The sequence below is a fragment of the Anser brachyrhynchus genome (genome assembly GCF_964034855.1).
Source record: "Anser brachyrhynchus genome assembly, chromosome: 3".
Taxonomy (NCBI): Eukaryota; Metazoa; Chordata; class Aves; order Anseriformes; family Anatidae; genus Anser; species Anser brachyrhynchus.
Window position 1 is genome coordinate 28,884,326 of NC_137696.1, and position 10,516 is coordinate 28,894,841.

At 45.9% G+C, this 10,516-nt stretch overlaps 1 long non-coding RNA gene across 1 annotated transcript; it reads right to left on the bottom strand.

The window, feature by feature from the left end:
- Positions 1–8,637: 8,637 nt before the first annotated feature.
- On the bottom strand, positions 8,638–10,266 carry LOC308192606. Its single transcript, XR_013948919.1, has 2 exons — positions 10,192–10,266; positions 8,638–8,690 (listed from the first exon to the last, which is right to left on the bottom strand). It is a non-coding gene; the product is annotated as an uncharacterized lncRNA (long non-coding RNA).
- Positions 10,267–10,516: the final 250 nt, after the last annotated feature.

Consider the following 10,516-nt stretch of genomic DNA (forward strand, 5'->3'; position numbering starts at 1 on the left):
TTTTTGTGTTTGTTGTCTTTAATTAAAGAAGCATCACCTGTCCACACGTAGCCAAACACGAGAGCGGTTCTACTTCTCTGCTGCACACTGTGTGTGTATCAAAGGAGGGAGGCAAGACTGGTAAGGGCACCAAACCTAAACAAAAACCCCATCCTCTCTCTACAAGGTACAAACGCAGCCACCTACTTTCTTCCTTGCTGCCTCTACAAAGAGATCCCAAGGCTTCAGGTGATAAATAGCTACAATTAAACAACTGCAAAGGCCTGAAGCTCTCTGATGCTAAGGGGTTTACAGATACAGCCTTGACTTGAAGCCTTCATCAATGTGCTTCCAAGCACGTCTTACGTTAATTGGTATTTTCACACAACGAGAAGATAAAAGCCACAAGAGGGGTGTTTTGTCACCAGATCCCTTTGAGTCAAGTGACTCCTATCGAGTCTGTACCTGATCCCAGAGACTAACCCCGTGGTATCAGCAGGTGGCTCAGGGCTCCCTGCGCTAAGCACTGCACAAGCACACACACGTGTGTGTTAAGCAGGAGGAAGCATTTCCCCCACACACGACGGCTGGCCCTTGGCTGGAAGGCCGTGCCGATAGTCCTGTCTCCTGCCACGCCTCCCAGATACAGGGCAGCGCACAGCAGTTTGGCCCCCAAATCACTCCAGACGCAGGGGGCTGCGGAGTCAGCACGTTTTTGGCGGCGCCCTGTGGCAGAGGAGGGGCTGCCAAGCCTCGCTCAGCTGCACCCACCTGTGCCAGGCAGAGCCATGCGACGCGGTGAGGGAGCCTGCCTTCCCCTGGCACTGCCCTGCGTGCCGCGGCCGGCTCACAAGGGGCCTCTTGTTCCCTCTGTGCGCTCGGGCGAGCTGTGTCAGTGTCAGGCTGACACCGTGCCGGCCCACGTCTCCCAGCGACTGGCTGTTCTCTGAGCGGCTGCTGCACAAGGGTACTCGCAGACAGGGACGCCTTTCGCAGGATGAGATCCTAAAGAACAAGGCAGGAAGGCGAGGAAAAGAGCTGCAAGAAGCACAATGCACTTGGAGGTGATTCGTGAGTATCTGCGTGCAGCACCCTTCATAAAGTTATAAAATCCTAGGGCCTTGGCTGGACGACCAGATTACAGAACCTCAGCTCCCCATTTTGGTCACAATTACATTTTGCCTCTACCAAATTAACCTAATCTGCAGCAGCGGCAGAGAAGGCAGGACAGAGGGGATGGGACAGAGCATGTGTATTTTCAAATCAGAGTATCTACCCGCAGATTTAGTAATTACTGTAAAAAACCAGCAATTACTGCTACACCCATTGAGTGATTACAACGCTGTATTCTCAGAGGCTTCTCTCAGGTCGAGGTCCAGGCACAGCGCCTCCTCCAACCTCACTCTCAGCAGCGTCAGGTTGCCCAAAGCAACAGATTGCACCCGATTTACTCTGAAGACACGTTAAATAGCCAGATGGGGCAGCAAACCATGACAGTGACATACTCCTCTTTCCTTTGCTTTTTTATTCTGGCACTGGAAGCCTGATGTTATTTAACAGATGGAGAAGAGCAGAGTGCAGTTGCTGAAGAACTCGGCCGTCCCAGGTAAGGCTGGTGCAAGAACACCTGGTCCTCCCGGGTCCCTCCCGGCTCCCAGCAGCTTGCTGCTGTTGCAGGCAGTACCTGGGAGCAGGACAGACCGGGGTCTGTTCAAAGCACAGCCGAGAGGGGGAAATGAACAAAGTGCATTAAATCCATCGGACAGCAGTAACCACCGTGCCCCATAAGCAACACATAATTAGCTCTTTGCAGGCTAATTAGAGGGTTTGGGAATACGAAAGTGCAAAGCCAATGCCCAAAGGGGAAAAATAAAAGTGGTATGCGGCAGCCCAGCCGGGCAGCAATGCCACCTGCTGGCAGGCTCCGAGCAGAGACTAACCAGGAACCAGGCAGCAACCTTGCAGCCCAGCCCTCCCGACAAACACCGATCCCTCTGCGTGCTCCCGCTCCCTCACACCGCTGTCACGCAGAGAACACACACGAATGAAGGGCAGAACGCACACAGCCGGCGTTAGCGGCGGTGTTCGGCACCCGGTGGGTGCCGGTACCTACCAGTCGTCTTCTTTAGCACCGCACCTCTGCCGGCAGCGCGCATTTATCGGACCGGACACGAACGATGTTCTTTGTGCTGCCTCCTTACGGCCACCAATGCCGTGTCCTGCTCTGCCTGCAGGAAATGCCAGATGCTTCATGCTCCTTCTGAATCACAGCTTAAGGCCCAAAATGAACAGGCAGGAAAAAAATAACTGCTCTCAGCAGCAGCCGAATAGATCGTGATCTCTGCACTGGGCACTAATTTTGGTGAGTCATGTTGTCCAGAGATGAAGCTAGAAGGCTGTGTGTCTGCTGACCAATTTAAGCAGCTCTTCAGAGGCTCCTCACCCCCCTGCTTCACATGGGGTGATCAAGTAACCAGCCTGGGGGGCGTTCAGGTGGGCCCAGGACCTCACGGCCTTCAGAAGAACCCACTGCCTCCAAACCTCCAGCCCTTTCAGAGCGCCCAAACAAGAGCCAAGCTCCCAGACTTACGGGCTGAGCAAGAATTCTGGAAACCTGTTTCTAAATAAGCACAGCAAAAACCGGGAGGACCATGTTTGACACCTACGTGAGGCAGAGCTCCATCCGGTGGTCAGGGCCCTGCCTGCACCTCGCCAGGTTCAGCCAGCCTTCGGGGTGACCGCGGGACAAGTTACTTGAGCCTCTCTGACCTTTGGTTTTCTCCTGCACACAGGGCTCGCTCTGTTTTTCCAACTGCAGAGGGAGATGTTCCAGGATGACTGGGAAACTCAAATGTTCCTGCAGCAGGAATTTTTCATCCATGTACACGACAACGGCGCAGCTTGCCCACGTTGAACCATTCTCAGCACTGAAGAGGTCCAACTGCAGGCCCTACCCTGCGCTGCAGGATGCTGCATCCTGGTTTGACGGAGGCAAGCACTTCCAAGACAAAATGGCATTTATAAGCATTTTGCCATTTTCATCTCTCAATGTTTTCGCACAGGCAAAGGAGTCAAGTTCAGGCAAATCATGAAGTCAACACAAATAACAAAGGACTGCATTGCCCATGAGAACCAGCTGAATCATTTAATTACTTGCATCAACCATTCTTTCATGTTTGGGTTTTTGCCTGTTTTCCCTAAGAAGAGACGTGTATGAAACTGAGCTCTCTCCTCTCCTGATAACTTTTGAGTCTACTACCAACTGCACCAACTGAAGGCACCGATTTTCTTTAGAAATACCAGGCTCCTTTCCTGTTTCCTCCCATTTGCTCACTACGCCCAGGAGCACCAAATGGGCCCCCACCATGGGACAGACAAAAACTGCGGGGCCAGCACACACCTGTGCCTGCCTGCCTGCAGCACACAGCCAGGAGGCAGCACCAGTGTGCTGCCAAGGGCTTAAAAGCAAGGGGCACGAGACCCAGGGCATCAAGTCTTATCAACGCTGCTGCTCGTGGCACAGCTTCTCATAAATGGGACAGAATACTTAAAAAGGACAGAGCCAAGGAGGAAGGGCACGGCAGCAGCACTTCAGAGAATGCATCTTCCTCCACCCTGTCCCCAGCAGTGACTCAGTTTCTGGAATTTCTGGTAAAAATGAATAAATCAGTCAAGTTCTGCATGATTCCCAGAATGGAAAATGGTGCAGGGATACAGAGAGTGGGAAGACTGTCACGCACATAAAATGTAGGCTTCACATCTGAAAGACTCCCATTACTTAGCATATTAGCTAGAACCTCACCTTGTCCAGCCAGGTGGGCCTCAGCATCCCCCTCCTTACCGCCCTGCCTCTGCCTCCCCGCCATGACTTCTGACAGACGCAGCCTCCCTTCATCCCCACCTCATTCCTCTTCCACTGTTCCAGGCTTCAGCCCTCCCCACGACGAGCGCTGTTCTGAGACCCGGTGGCAAGGCTGTCTACCTGCCATTTGCATATCGGGTCAGCATCCCACGCCGCTAGGCAGCTCCCTCATGCAGATTTCTAGATCCGTACTTCACCAGATTCCTCCGCAGCTGTTACCTTGCTGTCGTAACCTTCACATCGGGCTCAGCTGCCACAACGGAAATCTGACGCGCTATTAAGAAGTTATGCAAAAAGCAGATTATTTCAAATAAGTCCCAAGCCTCCAATCAGTGCAGTTCTTTACAAAGCGAGATCTCAGCGTTTCCTCTTTCTGACTACCTTCCAAATTTCTACATTCTTTTCTCCTAAATTTTCAGAAAATGATACTGTCTTTACATATAATAGCCCATGGAATGACAAGGACGTTAGAATATTTTTTGGAATTAACCTCATTAGGAGAAGTCAGGAGATAAGAGCTGCTTATCTTGGCATGACGCTTTGGCATCTCTAGAAAATAGCATAGTAGCATAAATCAAAGCACAGTCCCCATGAAGCAAAGGTGGAGTTGGATTCTTTTGTTTTCCCCTAGAGACATTTCAGAACACTGCTTCCAAAAATGCTTCCACCACTAGGTTGAAAGTCAAGGAAACTCCAGTTCTTACCTATGCGTTTTCATGTTTTATTTTCAGAAGGATAAAAGGTCTCACTCTGCTGAATCAGGGCGTTAGTCTCTAAAGAGTTACCTCTCTGAAACAACTGCAAAATGTTCCACAACAAAAAAAGCTACAGAAAAGACAGGATTCCAGCATCTCCAGAAGATTTCACTACTCCAATTAAAAAGTTAAAACTTGAGCAATGGTGCAAATCTTCAGATTTACTCAAAACACCACGCTAGACACAGGCTCAGTGAGCTTTCTACTTGCTTCCTCTGTAACGAGCTCCCCTCACTCTGACCACTGTACGCCTGGTACTCTTGTCAAAACCCACTGCCCCGACTCCTTTTTCTAAGCGCACCTGAACCGTGGCTCCTGAGGAGCGCTTCCCACACAAGCGATTCCTGTGGAGTTCCCACGGCCGGGTTACGTACACGGGGCCTGCTGCCAGGGCTCTGAAGGAAGCGAGCGCTGAGACTACCGAGGCTAATACACGCATGTGCACCCAAATTATGGATTGTGCTCCTGCTGCACACCCAGGCCTGGCTCACTCTCACCACAGGGCAGCAGCACACCTGGACGGTCACCGTCACTGCCTGCCTCAGCACCGTTCCTACAGCTCTTTCTCTTTCCCTTAACTAAAGACGCGTGGTGTGTGCCCGGCAGCACTTCACACAGAGGAGGATTTGATACCGGATCGGAAAGGCGGGCGAGATCTTCAGGCTTTTTAGCTCTAGGAACTGCAACTCTAGATACGGGAGTAAACTACCTACTGGGAGGGTGTGCTGCCTTTGAACAGCTGATCCGGATAAACAGAACCAAAGACCTTTCCTGCTTCGATTTTGGGATAAAAATTATTCAGCTACCATTATTGCTCCAGAATATTTTACTGTTGACGCTTCCTAGTGACAAGGAGTAATAAAACTGTCCAGAGAAGGACCGTATCTCACACTGAAAGAATATAATATATTAATGAATGAACTGTCAAAAAATCATTTATGTAAAAGGATGTTCTATTTACAAAGGTCAACCTGCTCTTTAGGACAAGTAAAACCACTACTGGAAAAAATATACATATAGAAATGTCTCATCTTTCAAATAGACATTTACAAATACTCTGCTTTGTTTAAGCGACTAGAAACATTAAGACATTTGAAATTAAAAGTGTGTTCTGCATGCAGTTATGATAGAAATTACATTATTGGACCTCAGCGTGTCACTTCTCATCATTGTCAGTGACACACTCTTAGGCTCTTCTAAACCACCACAGCCTGGCTATTACCTTAGGATCTCAAAAGGAGGACACGGATCTTCATTAAGAGGTTATCAGTCACTCTTCATTTTGCCATTAAAAAAGGGCATCCTGATTGTCTTCACAGCAGGAGAGTCTGTCTGGTCTTGTCGAACTCGGCGTCCTTTTCCCTGAGTTTCCCGCTAGTGTTTTGCTAGGCATGACGATCGTTGGCTTGGTGTATGTACAAGTCCTTGGTCAGCACTCCTCCCCTTACAAGGCAGAGTTCAGAAATTCAAGCAGCTCTGCGCGGTTCCGATCTCTCTGCAGGGCAGAAAAGCAGAGGCAGCAGATCAACAGCCCTGTGCTCAGCAGGCCAAGGCTGCACAACCCTGTTTTTGGTGGGGCCTTCACACGCTGGCGCCCTGCACAGCAAGCGCTACCACATCCGAACACCAGGGTTTTACAATCTCCCAGGTAGGTGTGAGTGCCTGCAGGAGGCGCAAGGCAACGGGTACTCAGGAGACAGACTTCAGGAGCCAAGCTGTCACCGCCGCTAACCCATGATATATTTTCTAAGTGGCTCCCTGTGGAGGCTCCACTGGGTTGCCATCACGTAGCTCACAGCCTGCTCAGGAGGGAACTCGCAAGCGGAACAGATGCGATTTCTGCTGTCTGAAGCAACTTTCGCTGCACACACAGCAAGTCTTGCTTTCTGGGAAGTATTGTTTTCTCTGCGCATAAGCAGCAGCTTGTAGCACAACAGAAGGAACCGGGAACTTAGGTTCTTGCTTTACATGAGAGACAGCCCAAACAGTCAGAACACTTTGTTTCCAGTGTTTTTAAAATCACAGTTTATGAAATGATTGTTGATTCTTAAAATATTGTGAATAACTGGTATTGTTCAATTCAGCATGTTCATGACTAGGGCCACCAAGCAGAAAAAGACCAGCGTCAAATATTTGACAGCAAACACTGAAGCAAGCAGGTTACTGGGAGAAGGCTAGCAGGCATTCAGCATAATTTAAGGTAAACCTTACTGCCACAAAAAGCAGATAATGTATTTTTGATCAAATCCAACTTGAAATGCTCAGGTCTATTTTGGTATAGAACTAAAGTACAAACAGTTATGGTTAAGTCAGAACCTACTGAACGGGATACCTCAGCAAAGTACCACTTTTTTAGCTTTTTAACTAAGTCAATATATTGACTCATATAGAAGCCCTCTGCAGATCACTCTAAGGTACGGACATTGCTGAAAAGAGTGACAATATTTAAATGCTGAGTCTAAACACCCACAGCAACAGTAGAAAATGCTACCAGTTCATGATATCTAGTGCCCTGGGTATCTCAGCAGAAACACCTGGCCACTTTGAGAGAATGCACAAGCACTTGGTCCAGATACTATTATCTTTTTTTTCTTCCTCTCCAGATAATGGCTAGTCTCACACTCATTAGAAAAAATAGAGTAAAGCAGGTATTGCCACATTTGATCATGGGAGACTGGAAAAAGCAGAGGATGATCAAAAATAGAAGAAGCTAAATCAACAGGGAAAGCCACAAATCAGCCACATCTTATGGTTCTGAGAACCTACACGTGTTTATCTATTCATGCCTAAGTATTCCAAGATCACACATTTAACAAAACCTGACAAAAGAATGTATTTACATTTCTCAGGTGGCATCACAGCCACATTAAATGCTACACCCGATTTACAACCTGTAAGATCTACTCCTCTACTAAAGAGCACTATTAGAAAAATATAAAAAGAGATTATATTTTCCATGAGGGATACACAGACTGTTTTTACTATTACCTCTTTGTCCTTCTTAGTTTTCTTTATTTTCATCTTAATTTTCTTTCCAGTTATCATGCTGTAGTTTTCATTCTTCTTTTTGTTTTTGAAGAACTAAAATGAGATCACACATGAGGAAAAAAAGCTTTATTTTATCATGTTACAAATATTAAAGAAAATTAAATGATAATCTTTTATACTTCCTAAATGTCTAAAAAAAATAGAAATGTATCCCCATTTTTTATGACAAAATTGGTGCTGTTAGAAACATTTTTCTGACAAGACATTGTTTAAGCAAGAGATACAATGGGAATTTTGACTTAAACAAGCATACCTTAGAAAGCTGGACAGGTCCTGTCTTCTCTCTTTTTTTCTTCTTTTCTTTCTTTTTTTTCATTTTATTCTCTTTTTTCCTTTTCTGTTAGAACAAGACACATACTGTAGTGCTTACAGATTCGCAAGTGCAGAAAAAGGAAACCCACAGAGCCTTTTCATACTCTGGCTAGTCTAAACAGCCCCTACTGCTTATTCTCATCACTGCTGAATAGGTCCTATGTGAAGTATGCAGAATATAATGCAGAAAAGTTAGCAACCCTTTGGATCTCAAGAAACAGGAACAGTACGATCCCTGATTCTCTCTCTTTTTTTAACGTACACCACCCAATATATAAAATCACTGAGCAGAAGGTCATATAAAAATGAGAAAAGAAAAAAAAACAACACCAGGAAACTGTTACTCTGACTATAAACAGTTTCTTCTGACAAATTCCATGAAGTTATCAAGATTTCCACTTCTTTTCTTCAGAGACTACTCTAAATTCTAGGACCTGCAACGACTGTTAAAAGGCACCATAAATTACTTCTTCTTTGGTAAACAGTCAAATGTACATCAGCTTAATCAGTTCATCTCCTGTTAGCACTACAAGTATGCTTGAGATTTACATAGCCACAGACAAAACCAGTAAGTATTACACGATATTTAGGGTTACCAAAACACAAAGAACTATTTTCTGTTTGTTAACTACTCACTACTACTTGTTTGTTAACTACTCATTATTGTTAGCAAAACTTTACCTTTTTATTGTGCTTTTCTTTTTTCCTTTTCTTTGATTTAGACTTAGGAGAATCTGGAAAAAAAAAATATCTAGGGTTAGTACTCTGTAAAAGGCATTTGGTTTTACAGATAAGGCATGTAGATACATAAAACATAAGAAGAAAATGCTTTAATTCAGTTGAATATATCAATACTGGTTGAAATTAATCCTGAGAAAAGCAACACATCAACTTACTGCCACTTACTGGTCTAACATGGAAACTGAAAATCACCTGAAAACATTATCACAGTATAATGCAAATGAAAAACTTTTCCTACTTGCTCAGCTCCTGTTTCAAGTGTTTCTGTAAAGCTGAAACTCACGCATTCTATAAGCTGATCATAAATGTAAAGATTACACTACGACTGGTACGTAAGGAAGTTGATTTTGAAGCACCAGCTCTGACTATGGGACTGTAAACCTAGAAAGACAGTGAAACAACCCGCTAGTCTTCCAACAAACTGCCTCCAAGCTACCAGCTCCACAGTTCCTTCGTAAGAAATTCCAGACAAAAGGTAATGTTATAGGAATACAGCAGAGCACAGCCAGGCTCAAAAGTTAAAAAGGGATAAGGTAAGGCTGGCTGCCCAAGCACCGTTCTTCTGGCCTCCTCACAACAAATACATCACAAGCATGTCAGAAGAAACGATGAAAATTGTAATTCCATCACCACGTTCAGTCTCTTCCTAACACCAGATGAACCTGGCAAGGGATGCAAAGAATCTTAACGAGATTTTACAGGTGCCTTAGCCAGGAAAGGAAGACTAACGAGGGCATACCCTCTCTGATGAGCAAGATGGACAAACTGGTGACAACAGACATGGAGAAGGCTGAGCTACGCAGCATTTTTTTTGCTTCAGTCTTGACTGGCAGTCACTCTTCCCACATTTCTCAAGTCCCTGAACCTCAAGGCAGGGATTCGGGGAGCAAAGTCACTGTGAGTGAAGATTGGATTTGAGACCATCTGATGAACCTGAGCATATATAAGTCTACAGGGTCCAAAGAAACACAACCCAGGGTCCTGAAGGAACTGGCTGATGGAGTTGCCAAGCCACTCTCTATCATACTTGTAAAGTCCTAGCAGTCAGGCAAAGTCCCCAGTGACTGGAAAAAAGGAAACATCACTCCCATTTTTAACAAGGTAGAAAGGAGGACTGGGGGAACTACAGACCGGTGAGCCTCACCTCCACGCTCAGGAAGATCATGGAACAGATCCTCCACGAAGTTATATTAAGGCATACGAAAGATAAGTAATTTGAGACACCCAGCATGACTTCACCAGGGCCAAATCAGATTGGCCTGACAGATCTGGTGGCCTTCTACGATGGAGTGACTGCATCAGTGGATAAGGGACGATGGACCAAAGTCATCTACCTAGTGAAGATAGACCTAACCAATTTTATCATTTTACCCATATCTCTTCCAGCCTCGTTGTCACTTTGTGGTGGTTTACCCATATTTAAAATAAGCTTTAAATGTTTCCAGGAGTGCTGTCAAAACTCGTAAACATCAGGTATACATGTCGGTAGCTTACCTCTGCTACTTGAAGAAGACGACCTTGACGATGAGCATGATGAGGAGGAAGAAGAAGAGGATGCAGTACTAGAAGATGATGTGGATGAAACAGATGATGATCTGCTTCTACTACGTTTTCGCTTCCTTTTTTCTTTACCTTAGGAAGACAGGAGGCAACAGTGACATGCCTGCTAGTAACTATGGTCTACAAAGATGACTCTTACAGAAATTTAACACAGTAAACTGACATTTTGATGAGTTCCCCCCCTTTCCAGTGTGCCACGGGGTACTGTCATTAGCAAGTGACTATGGTACATGTTACAGCCAAACACGGTAGCAGACAC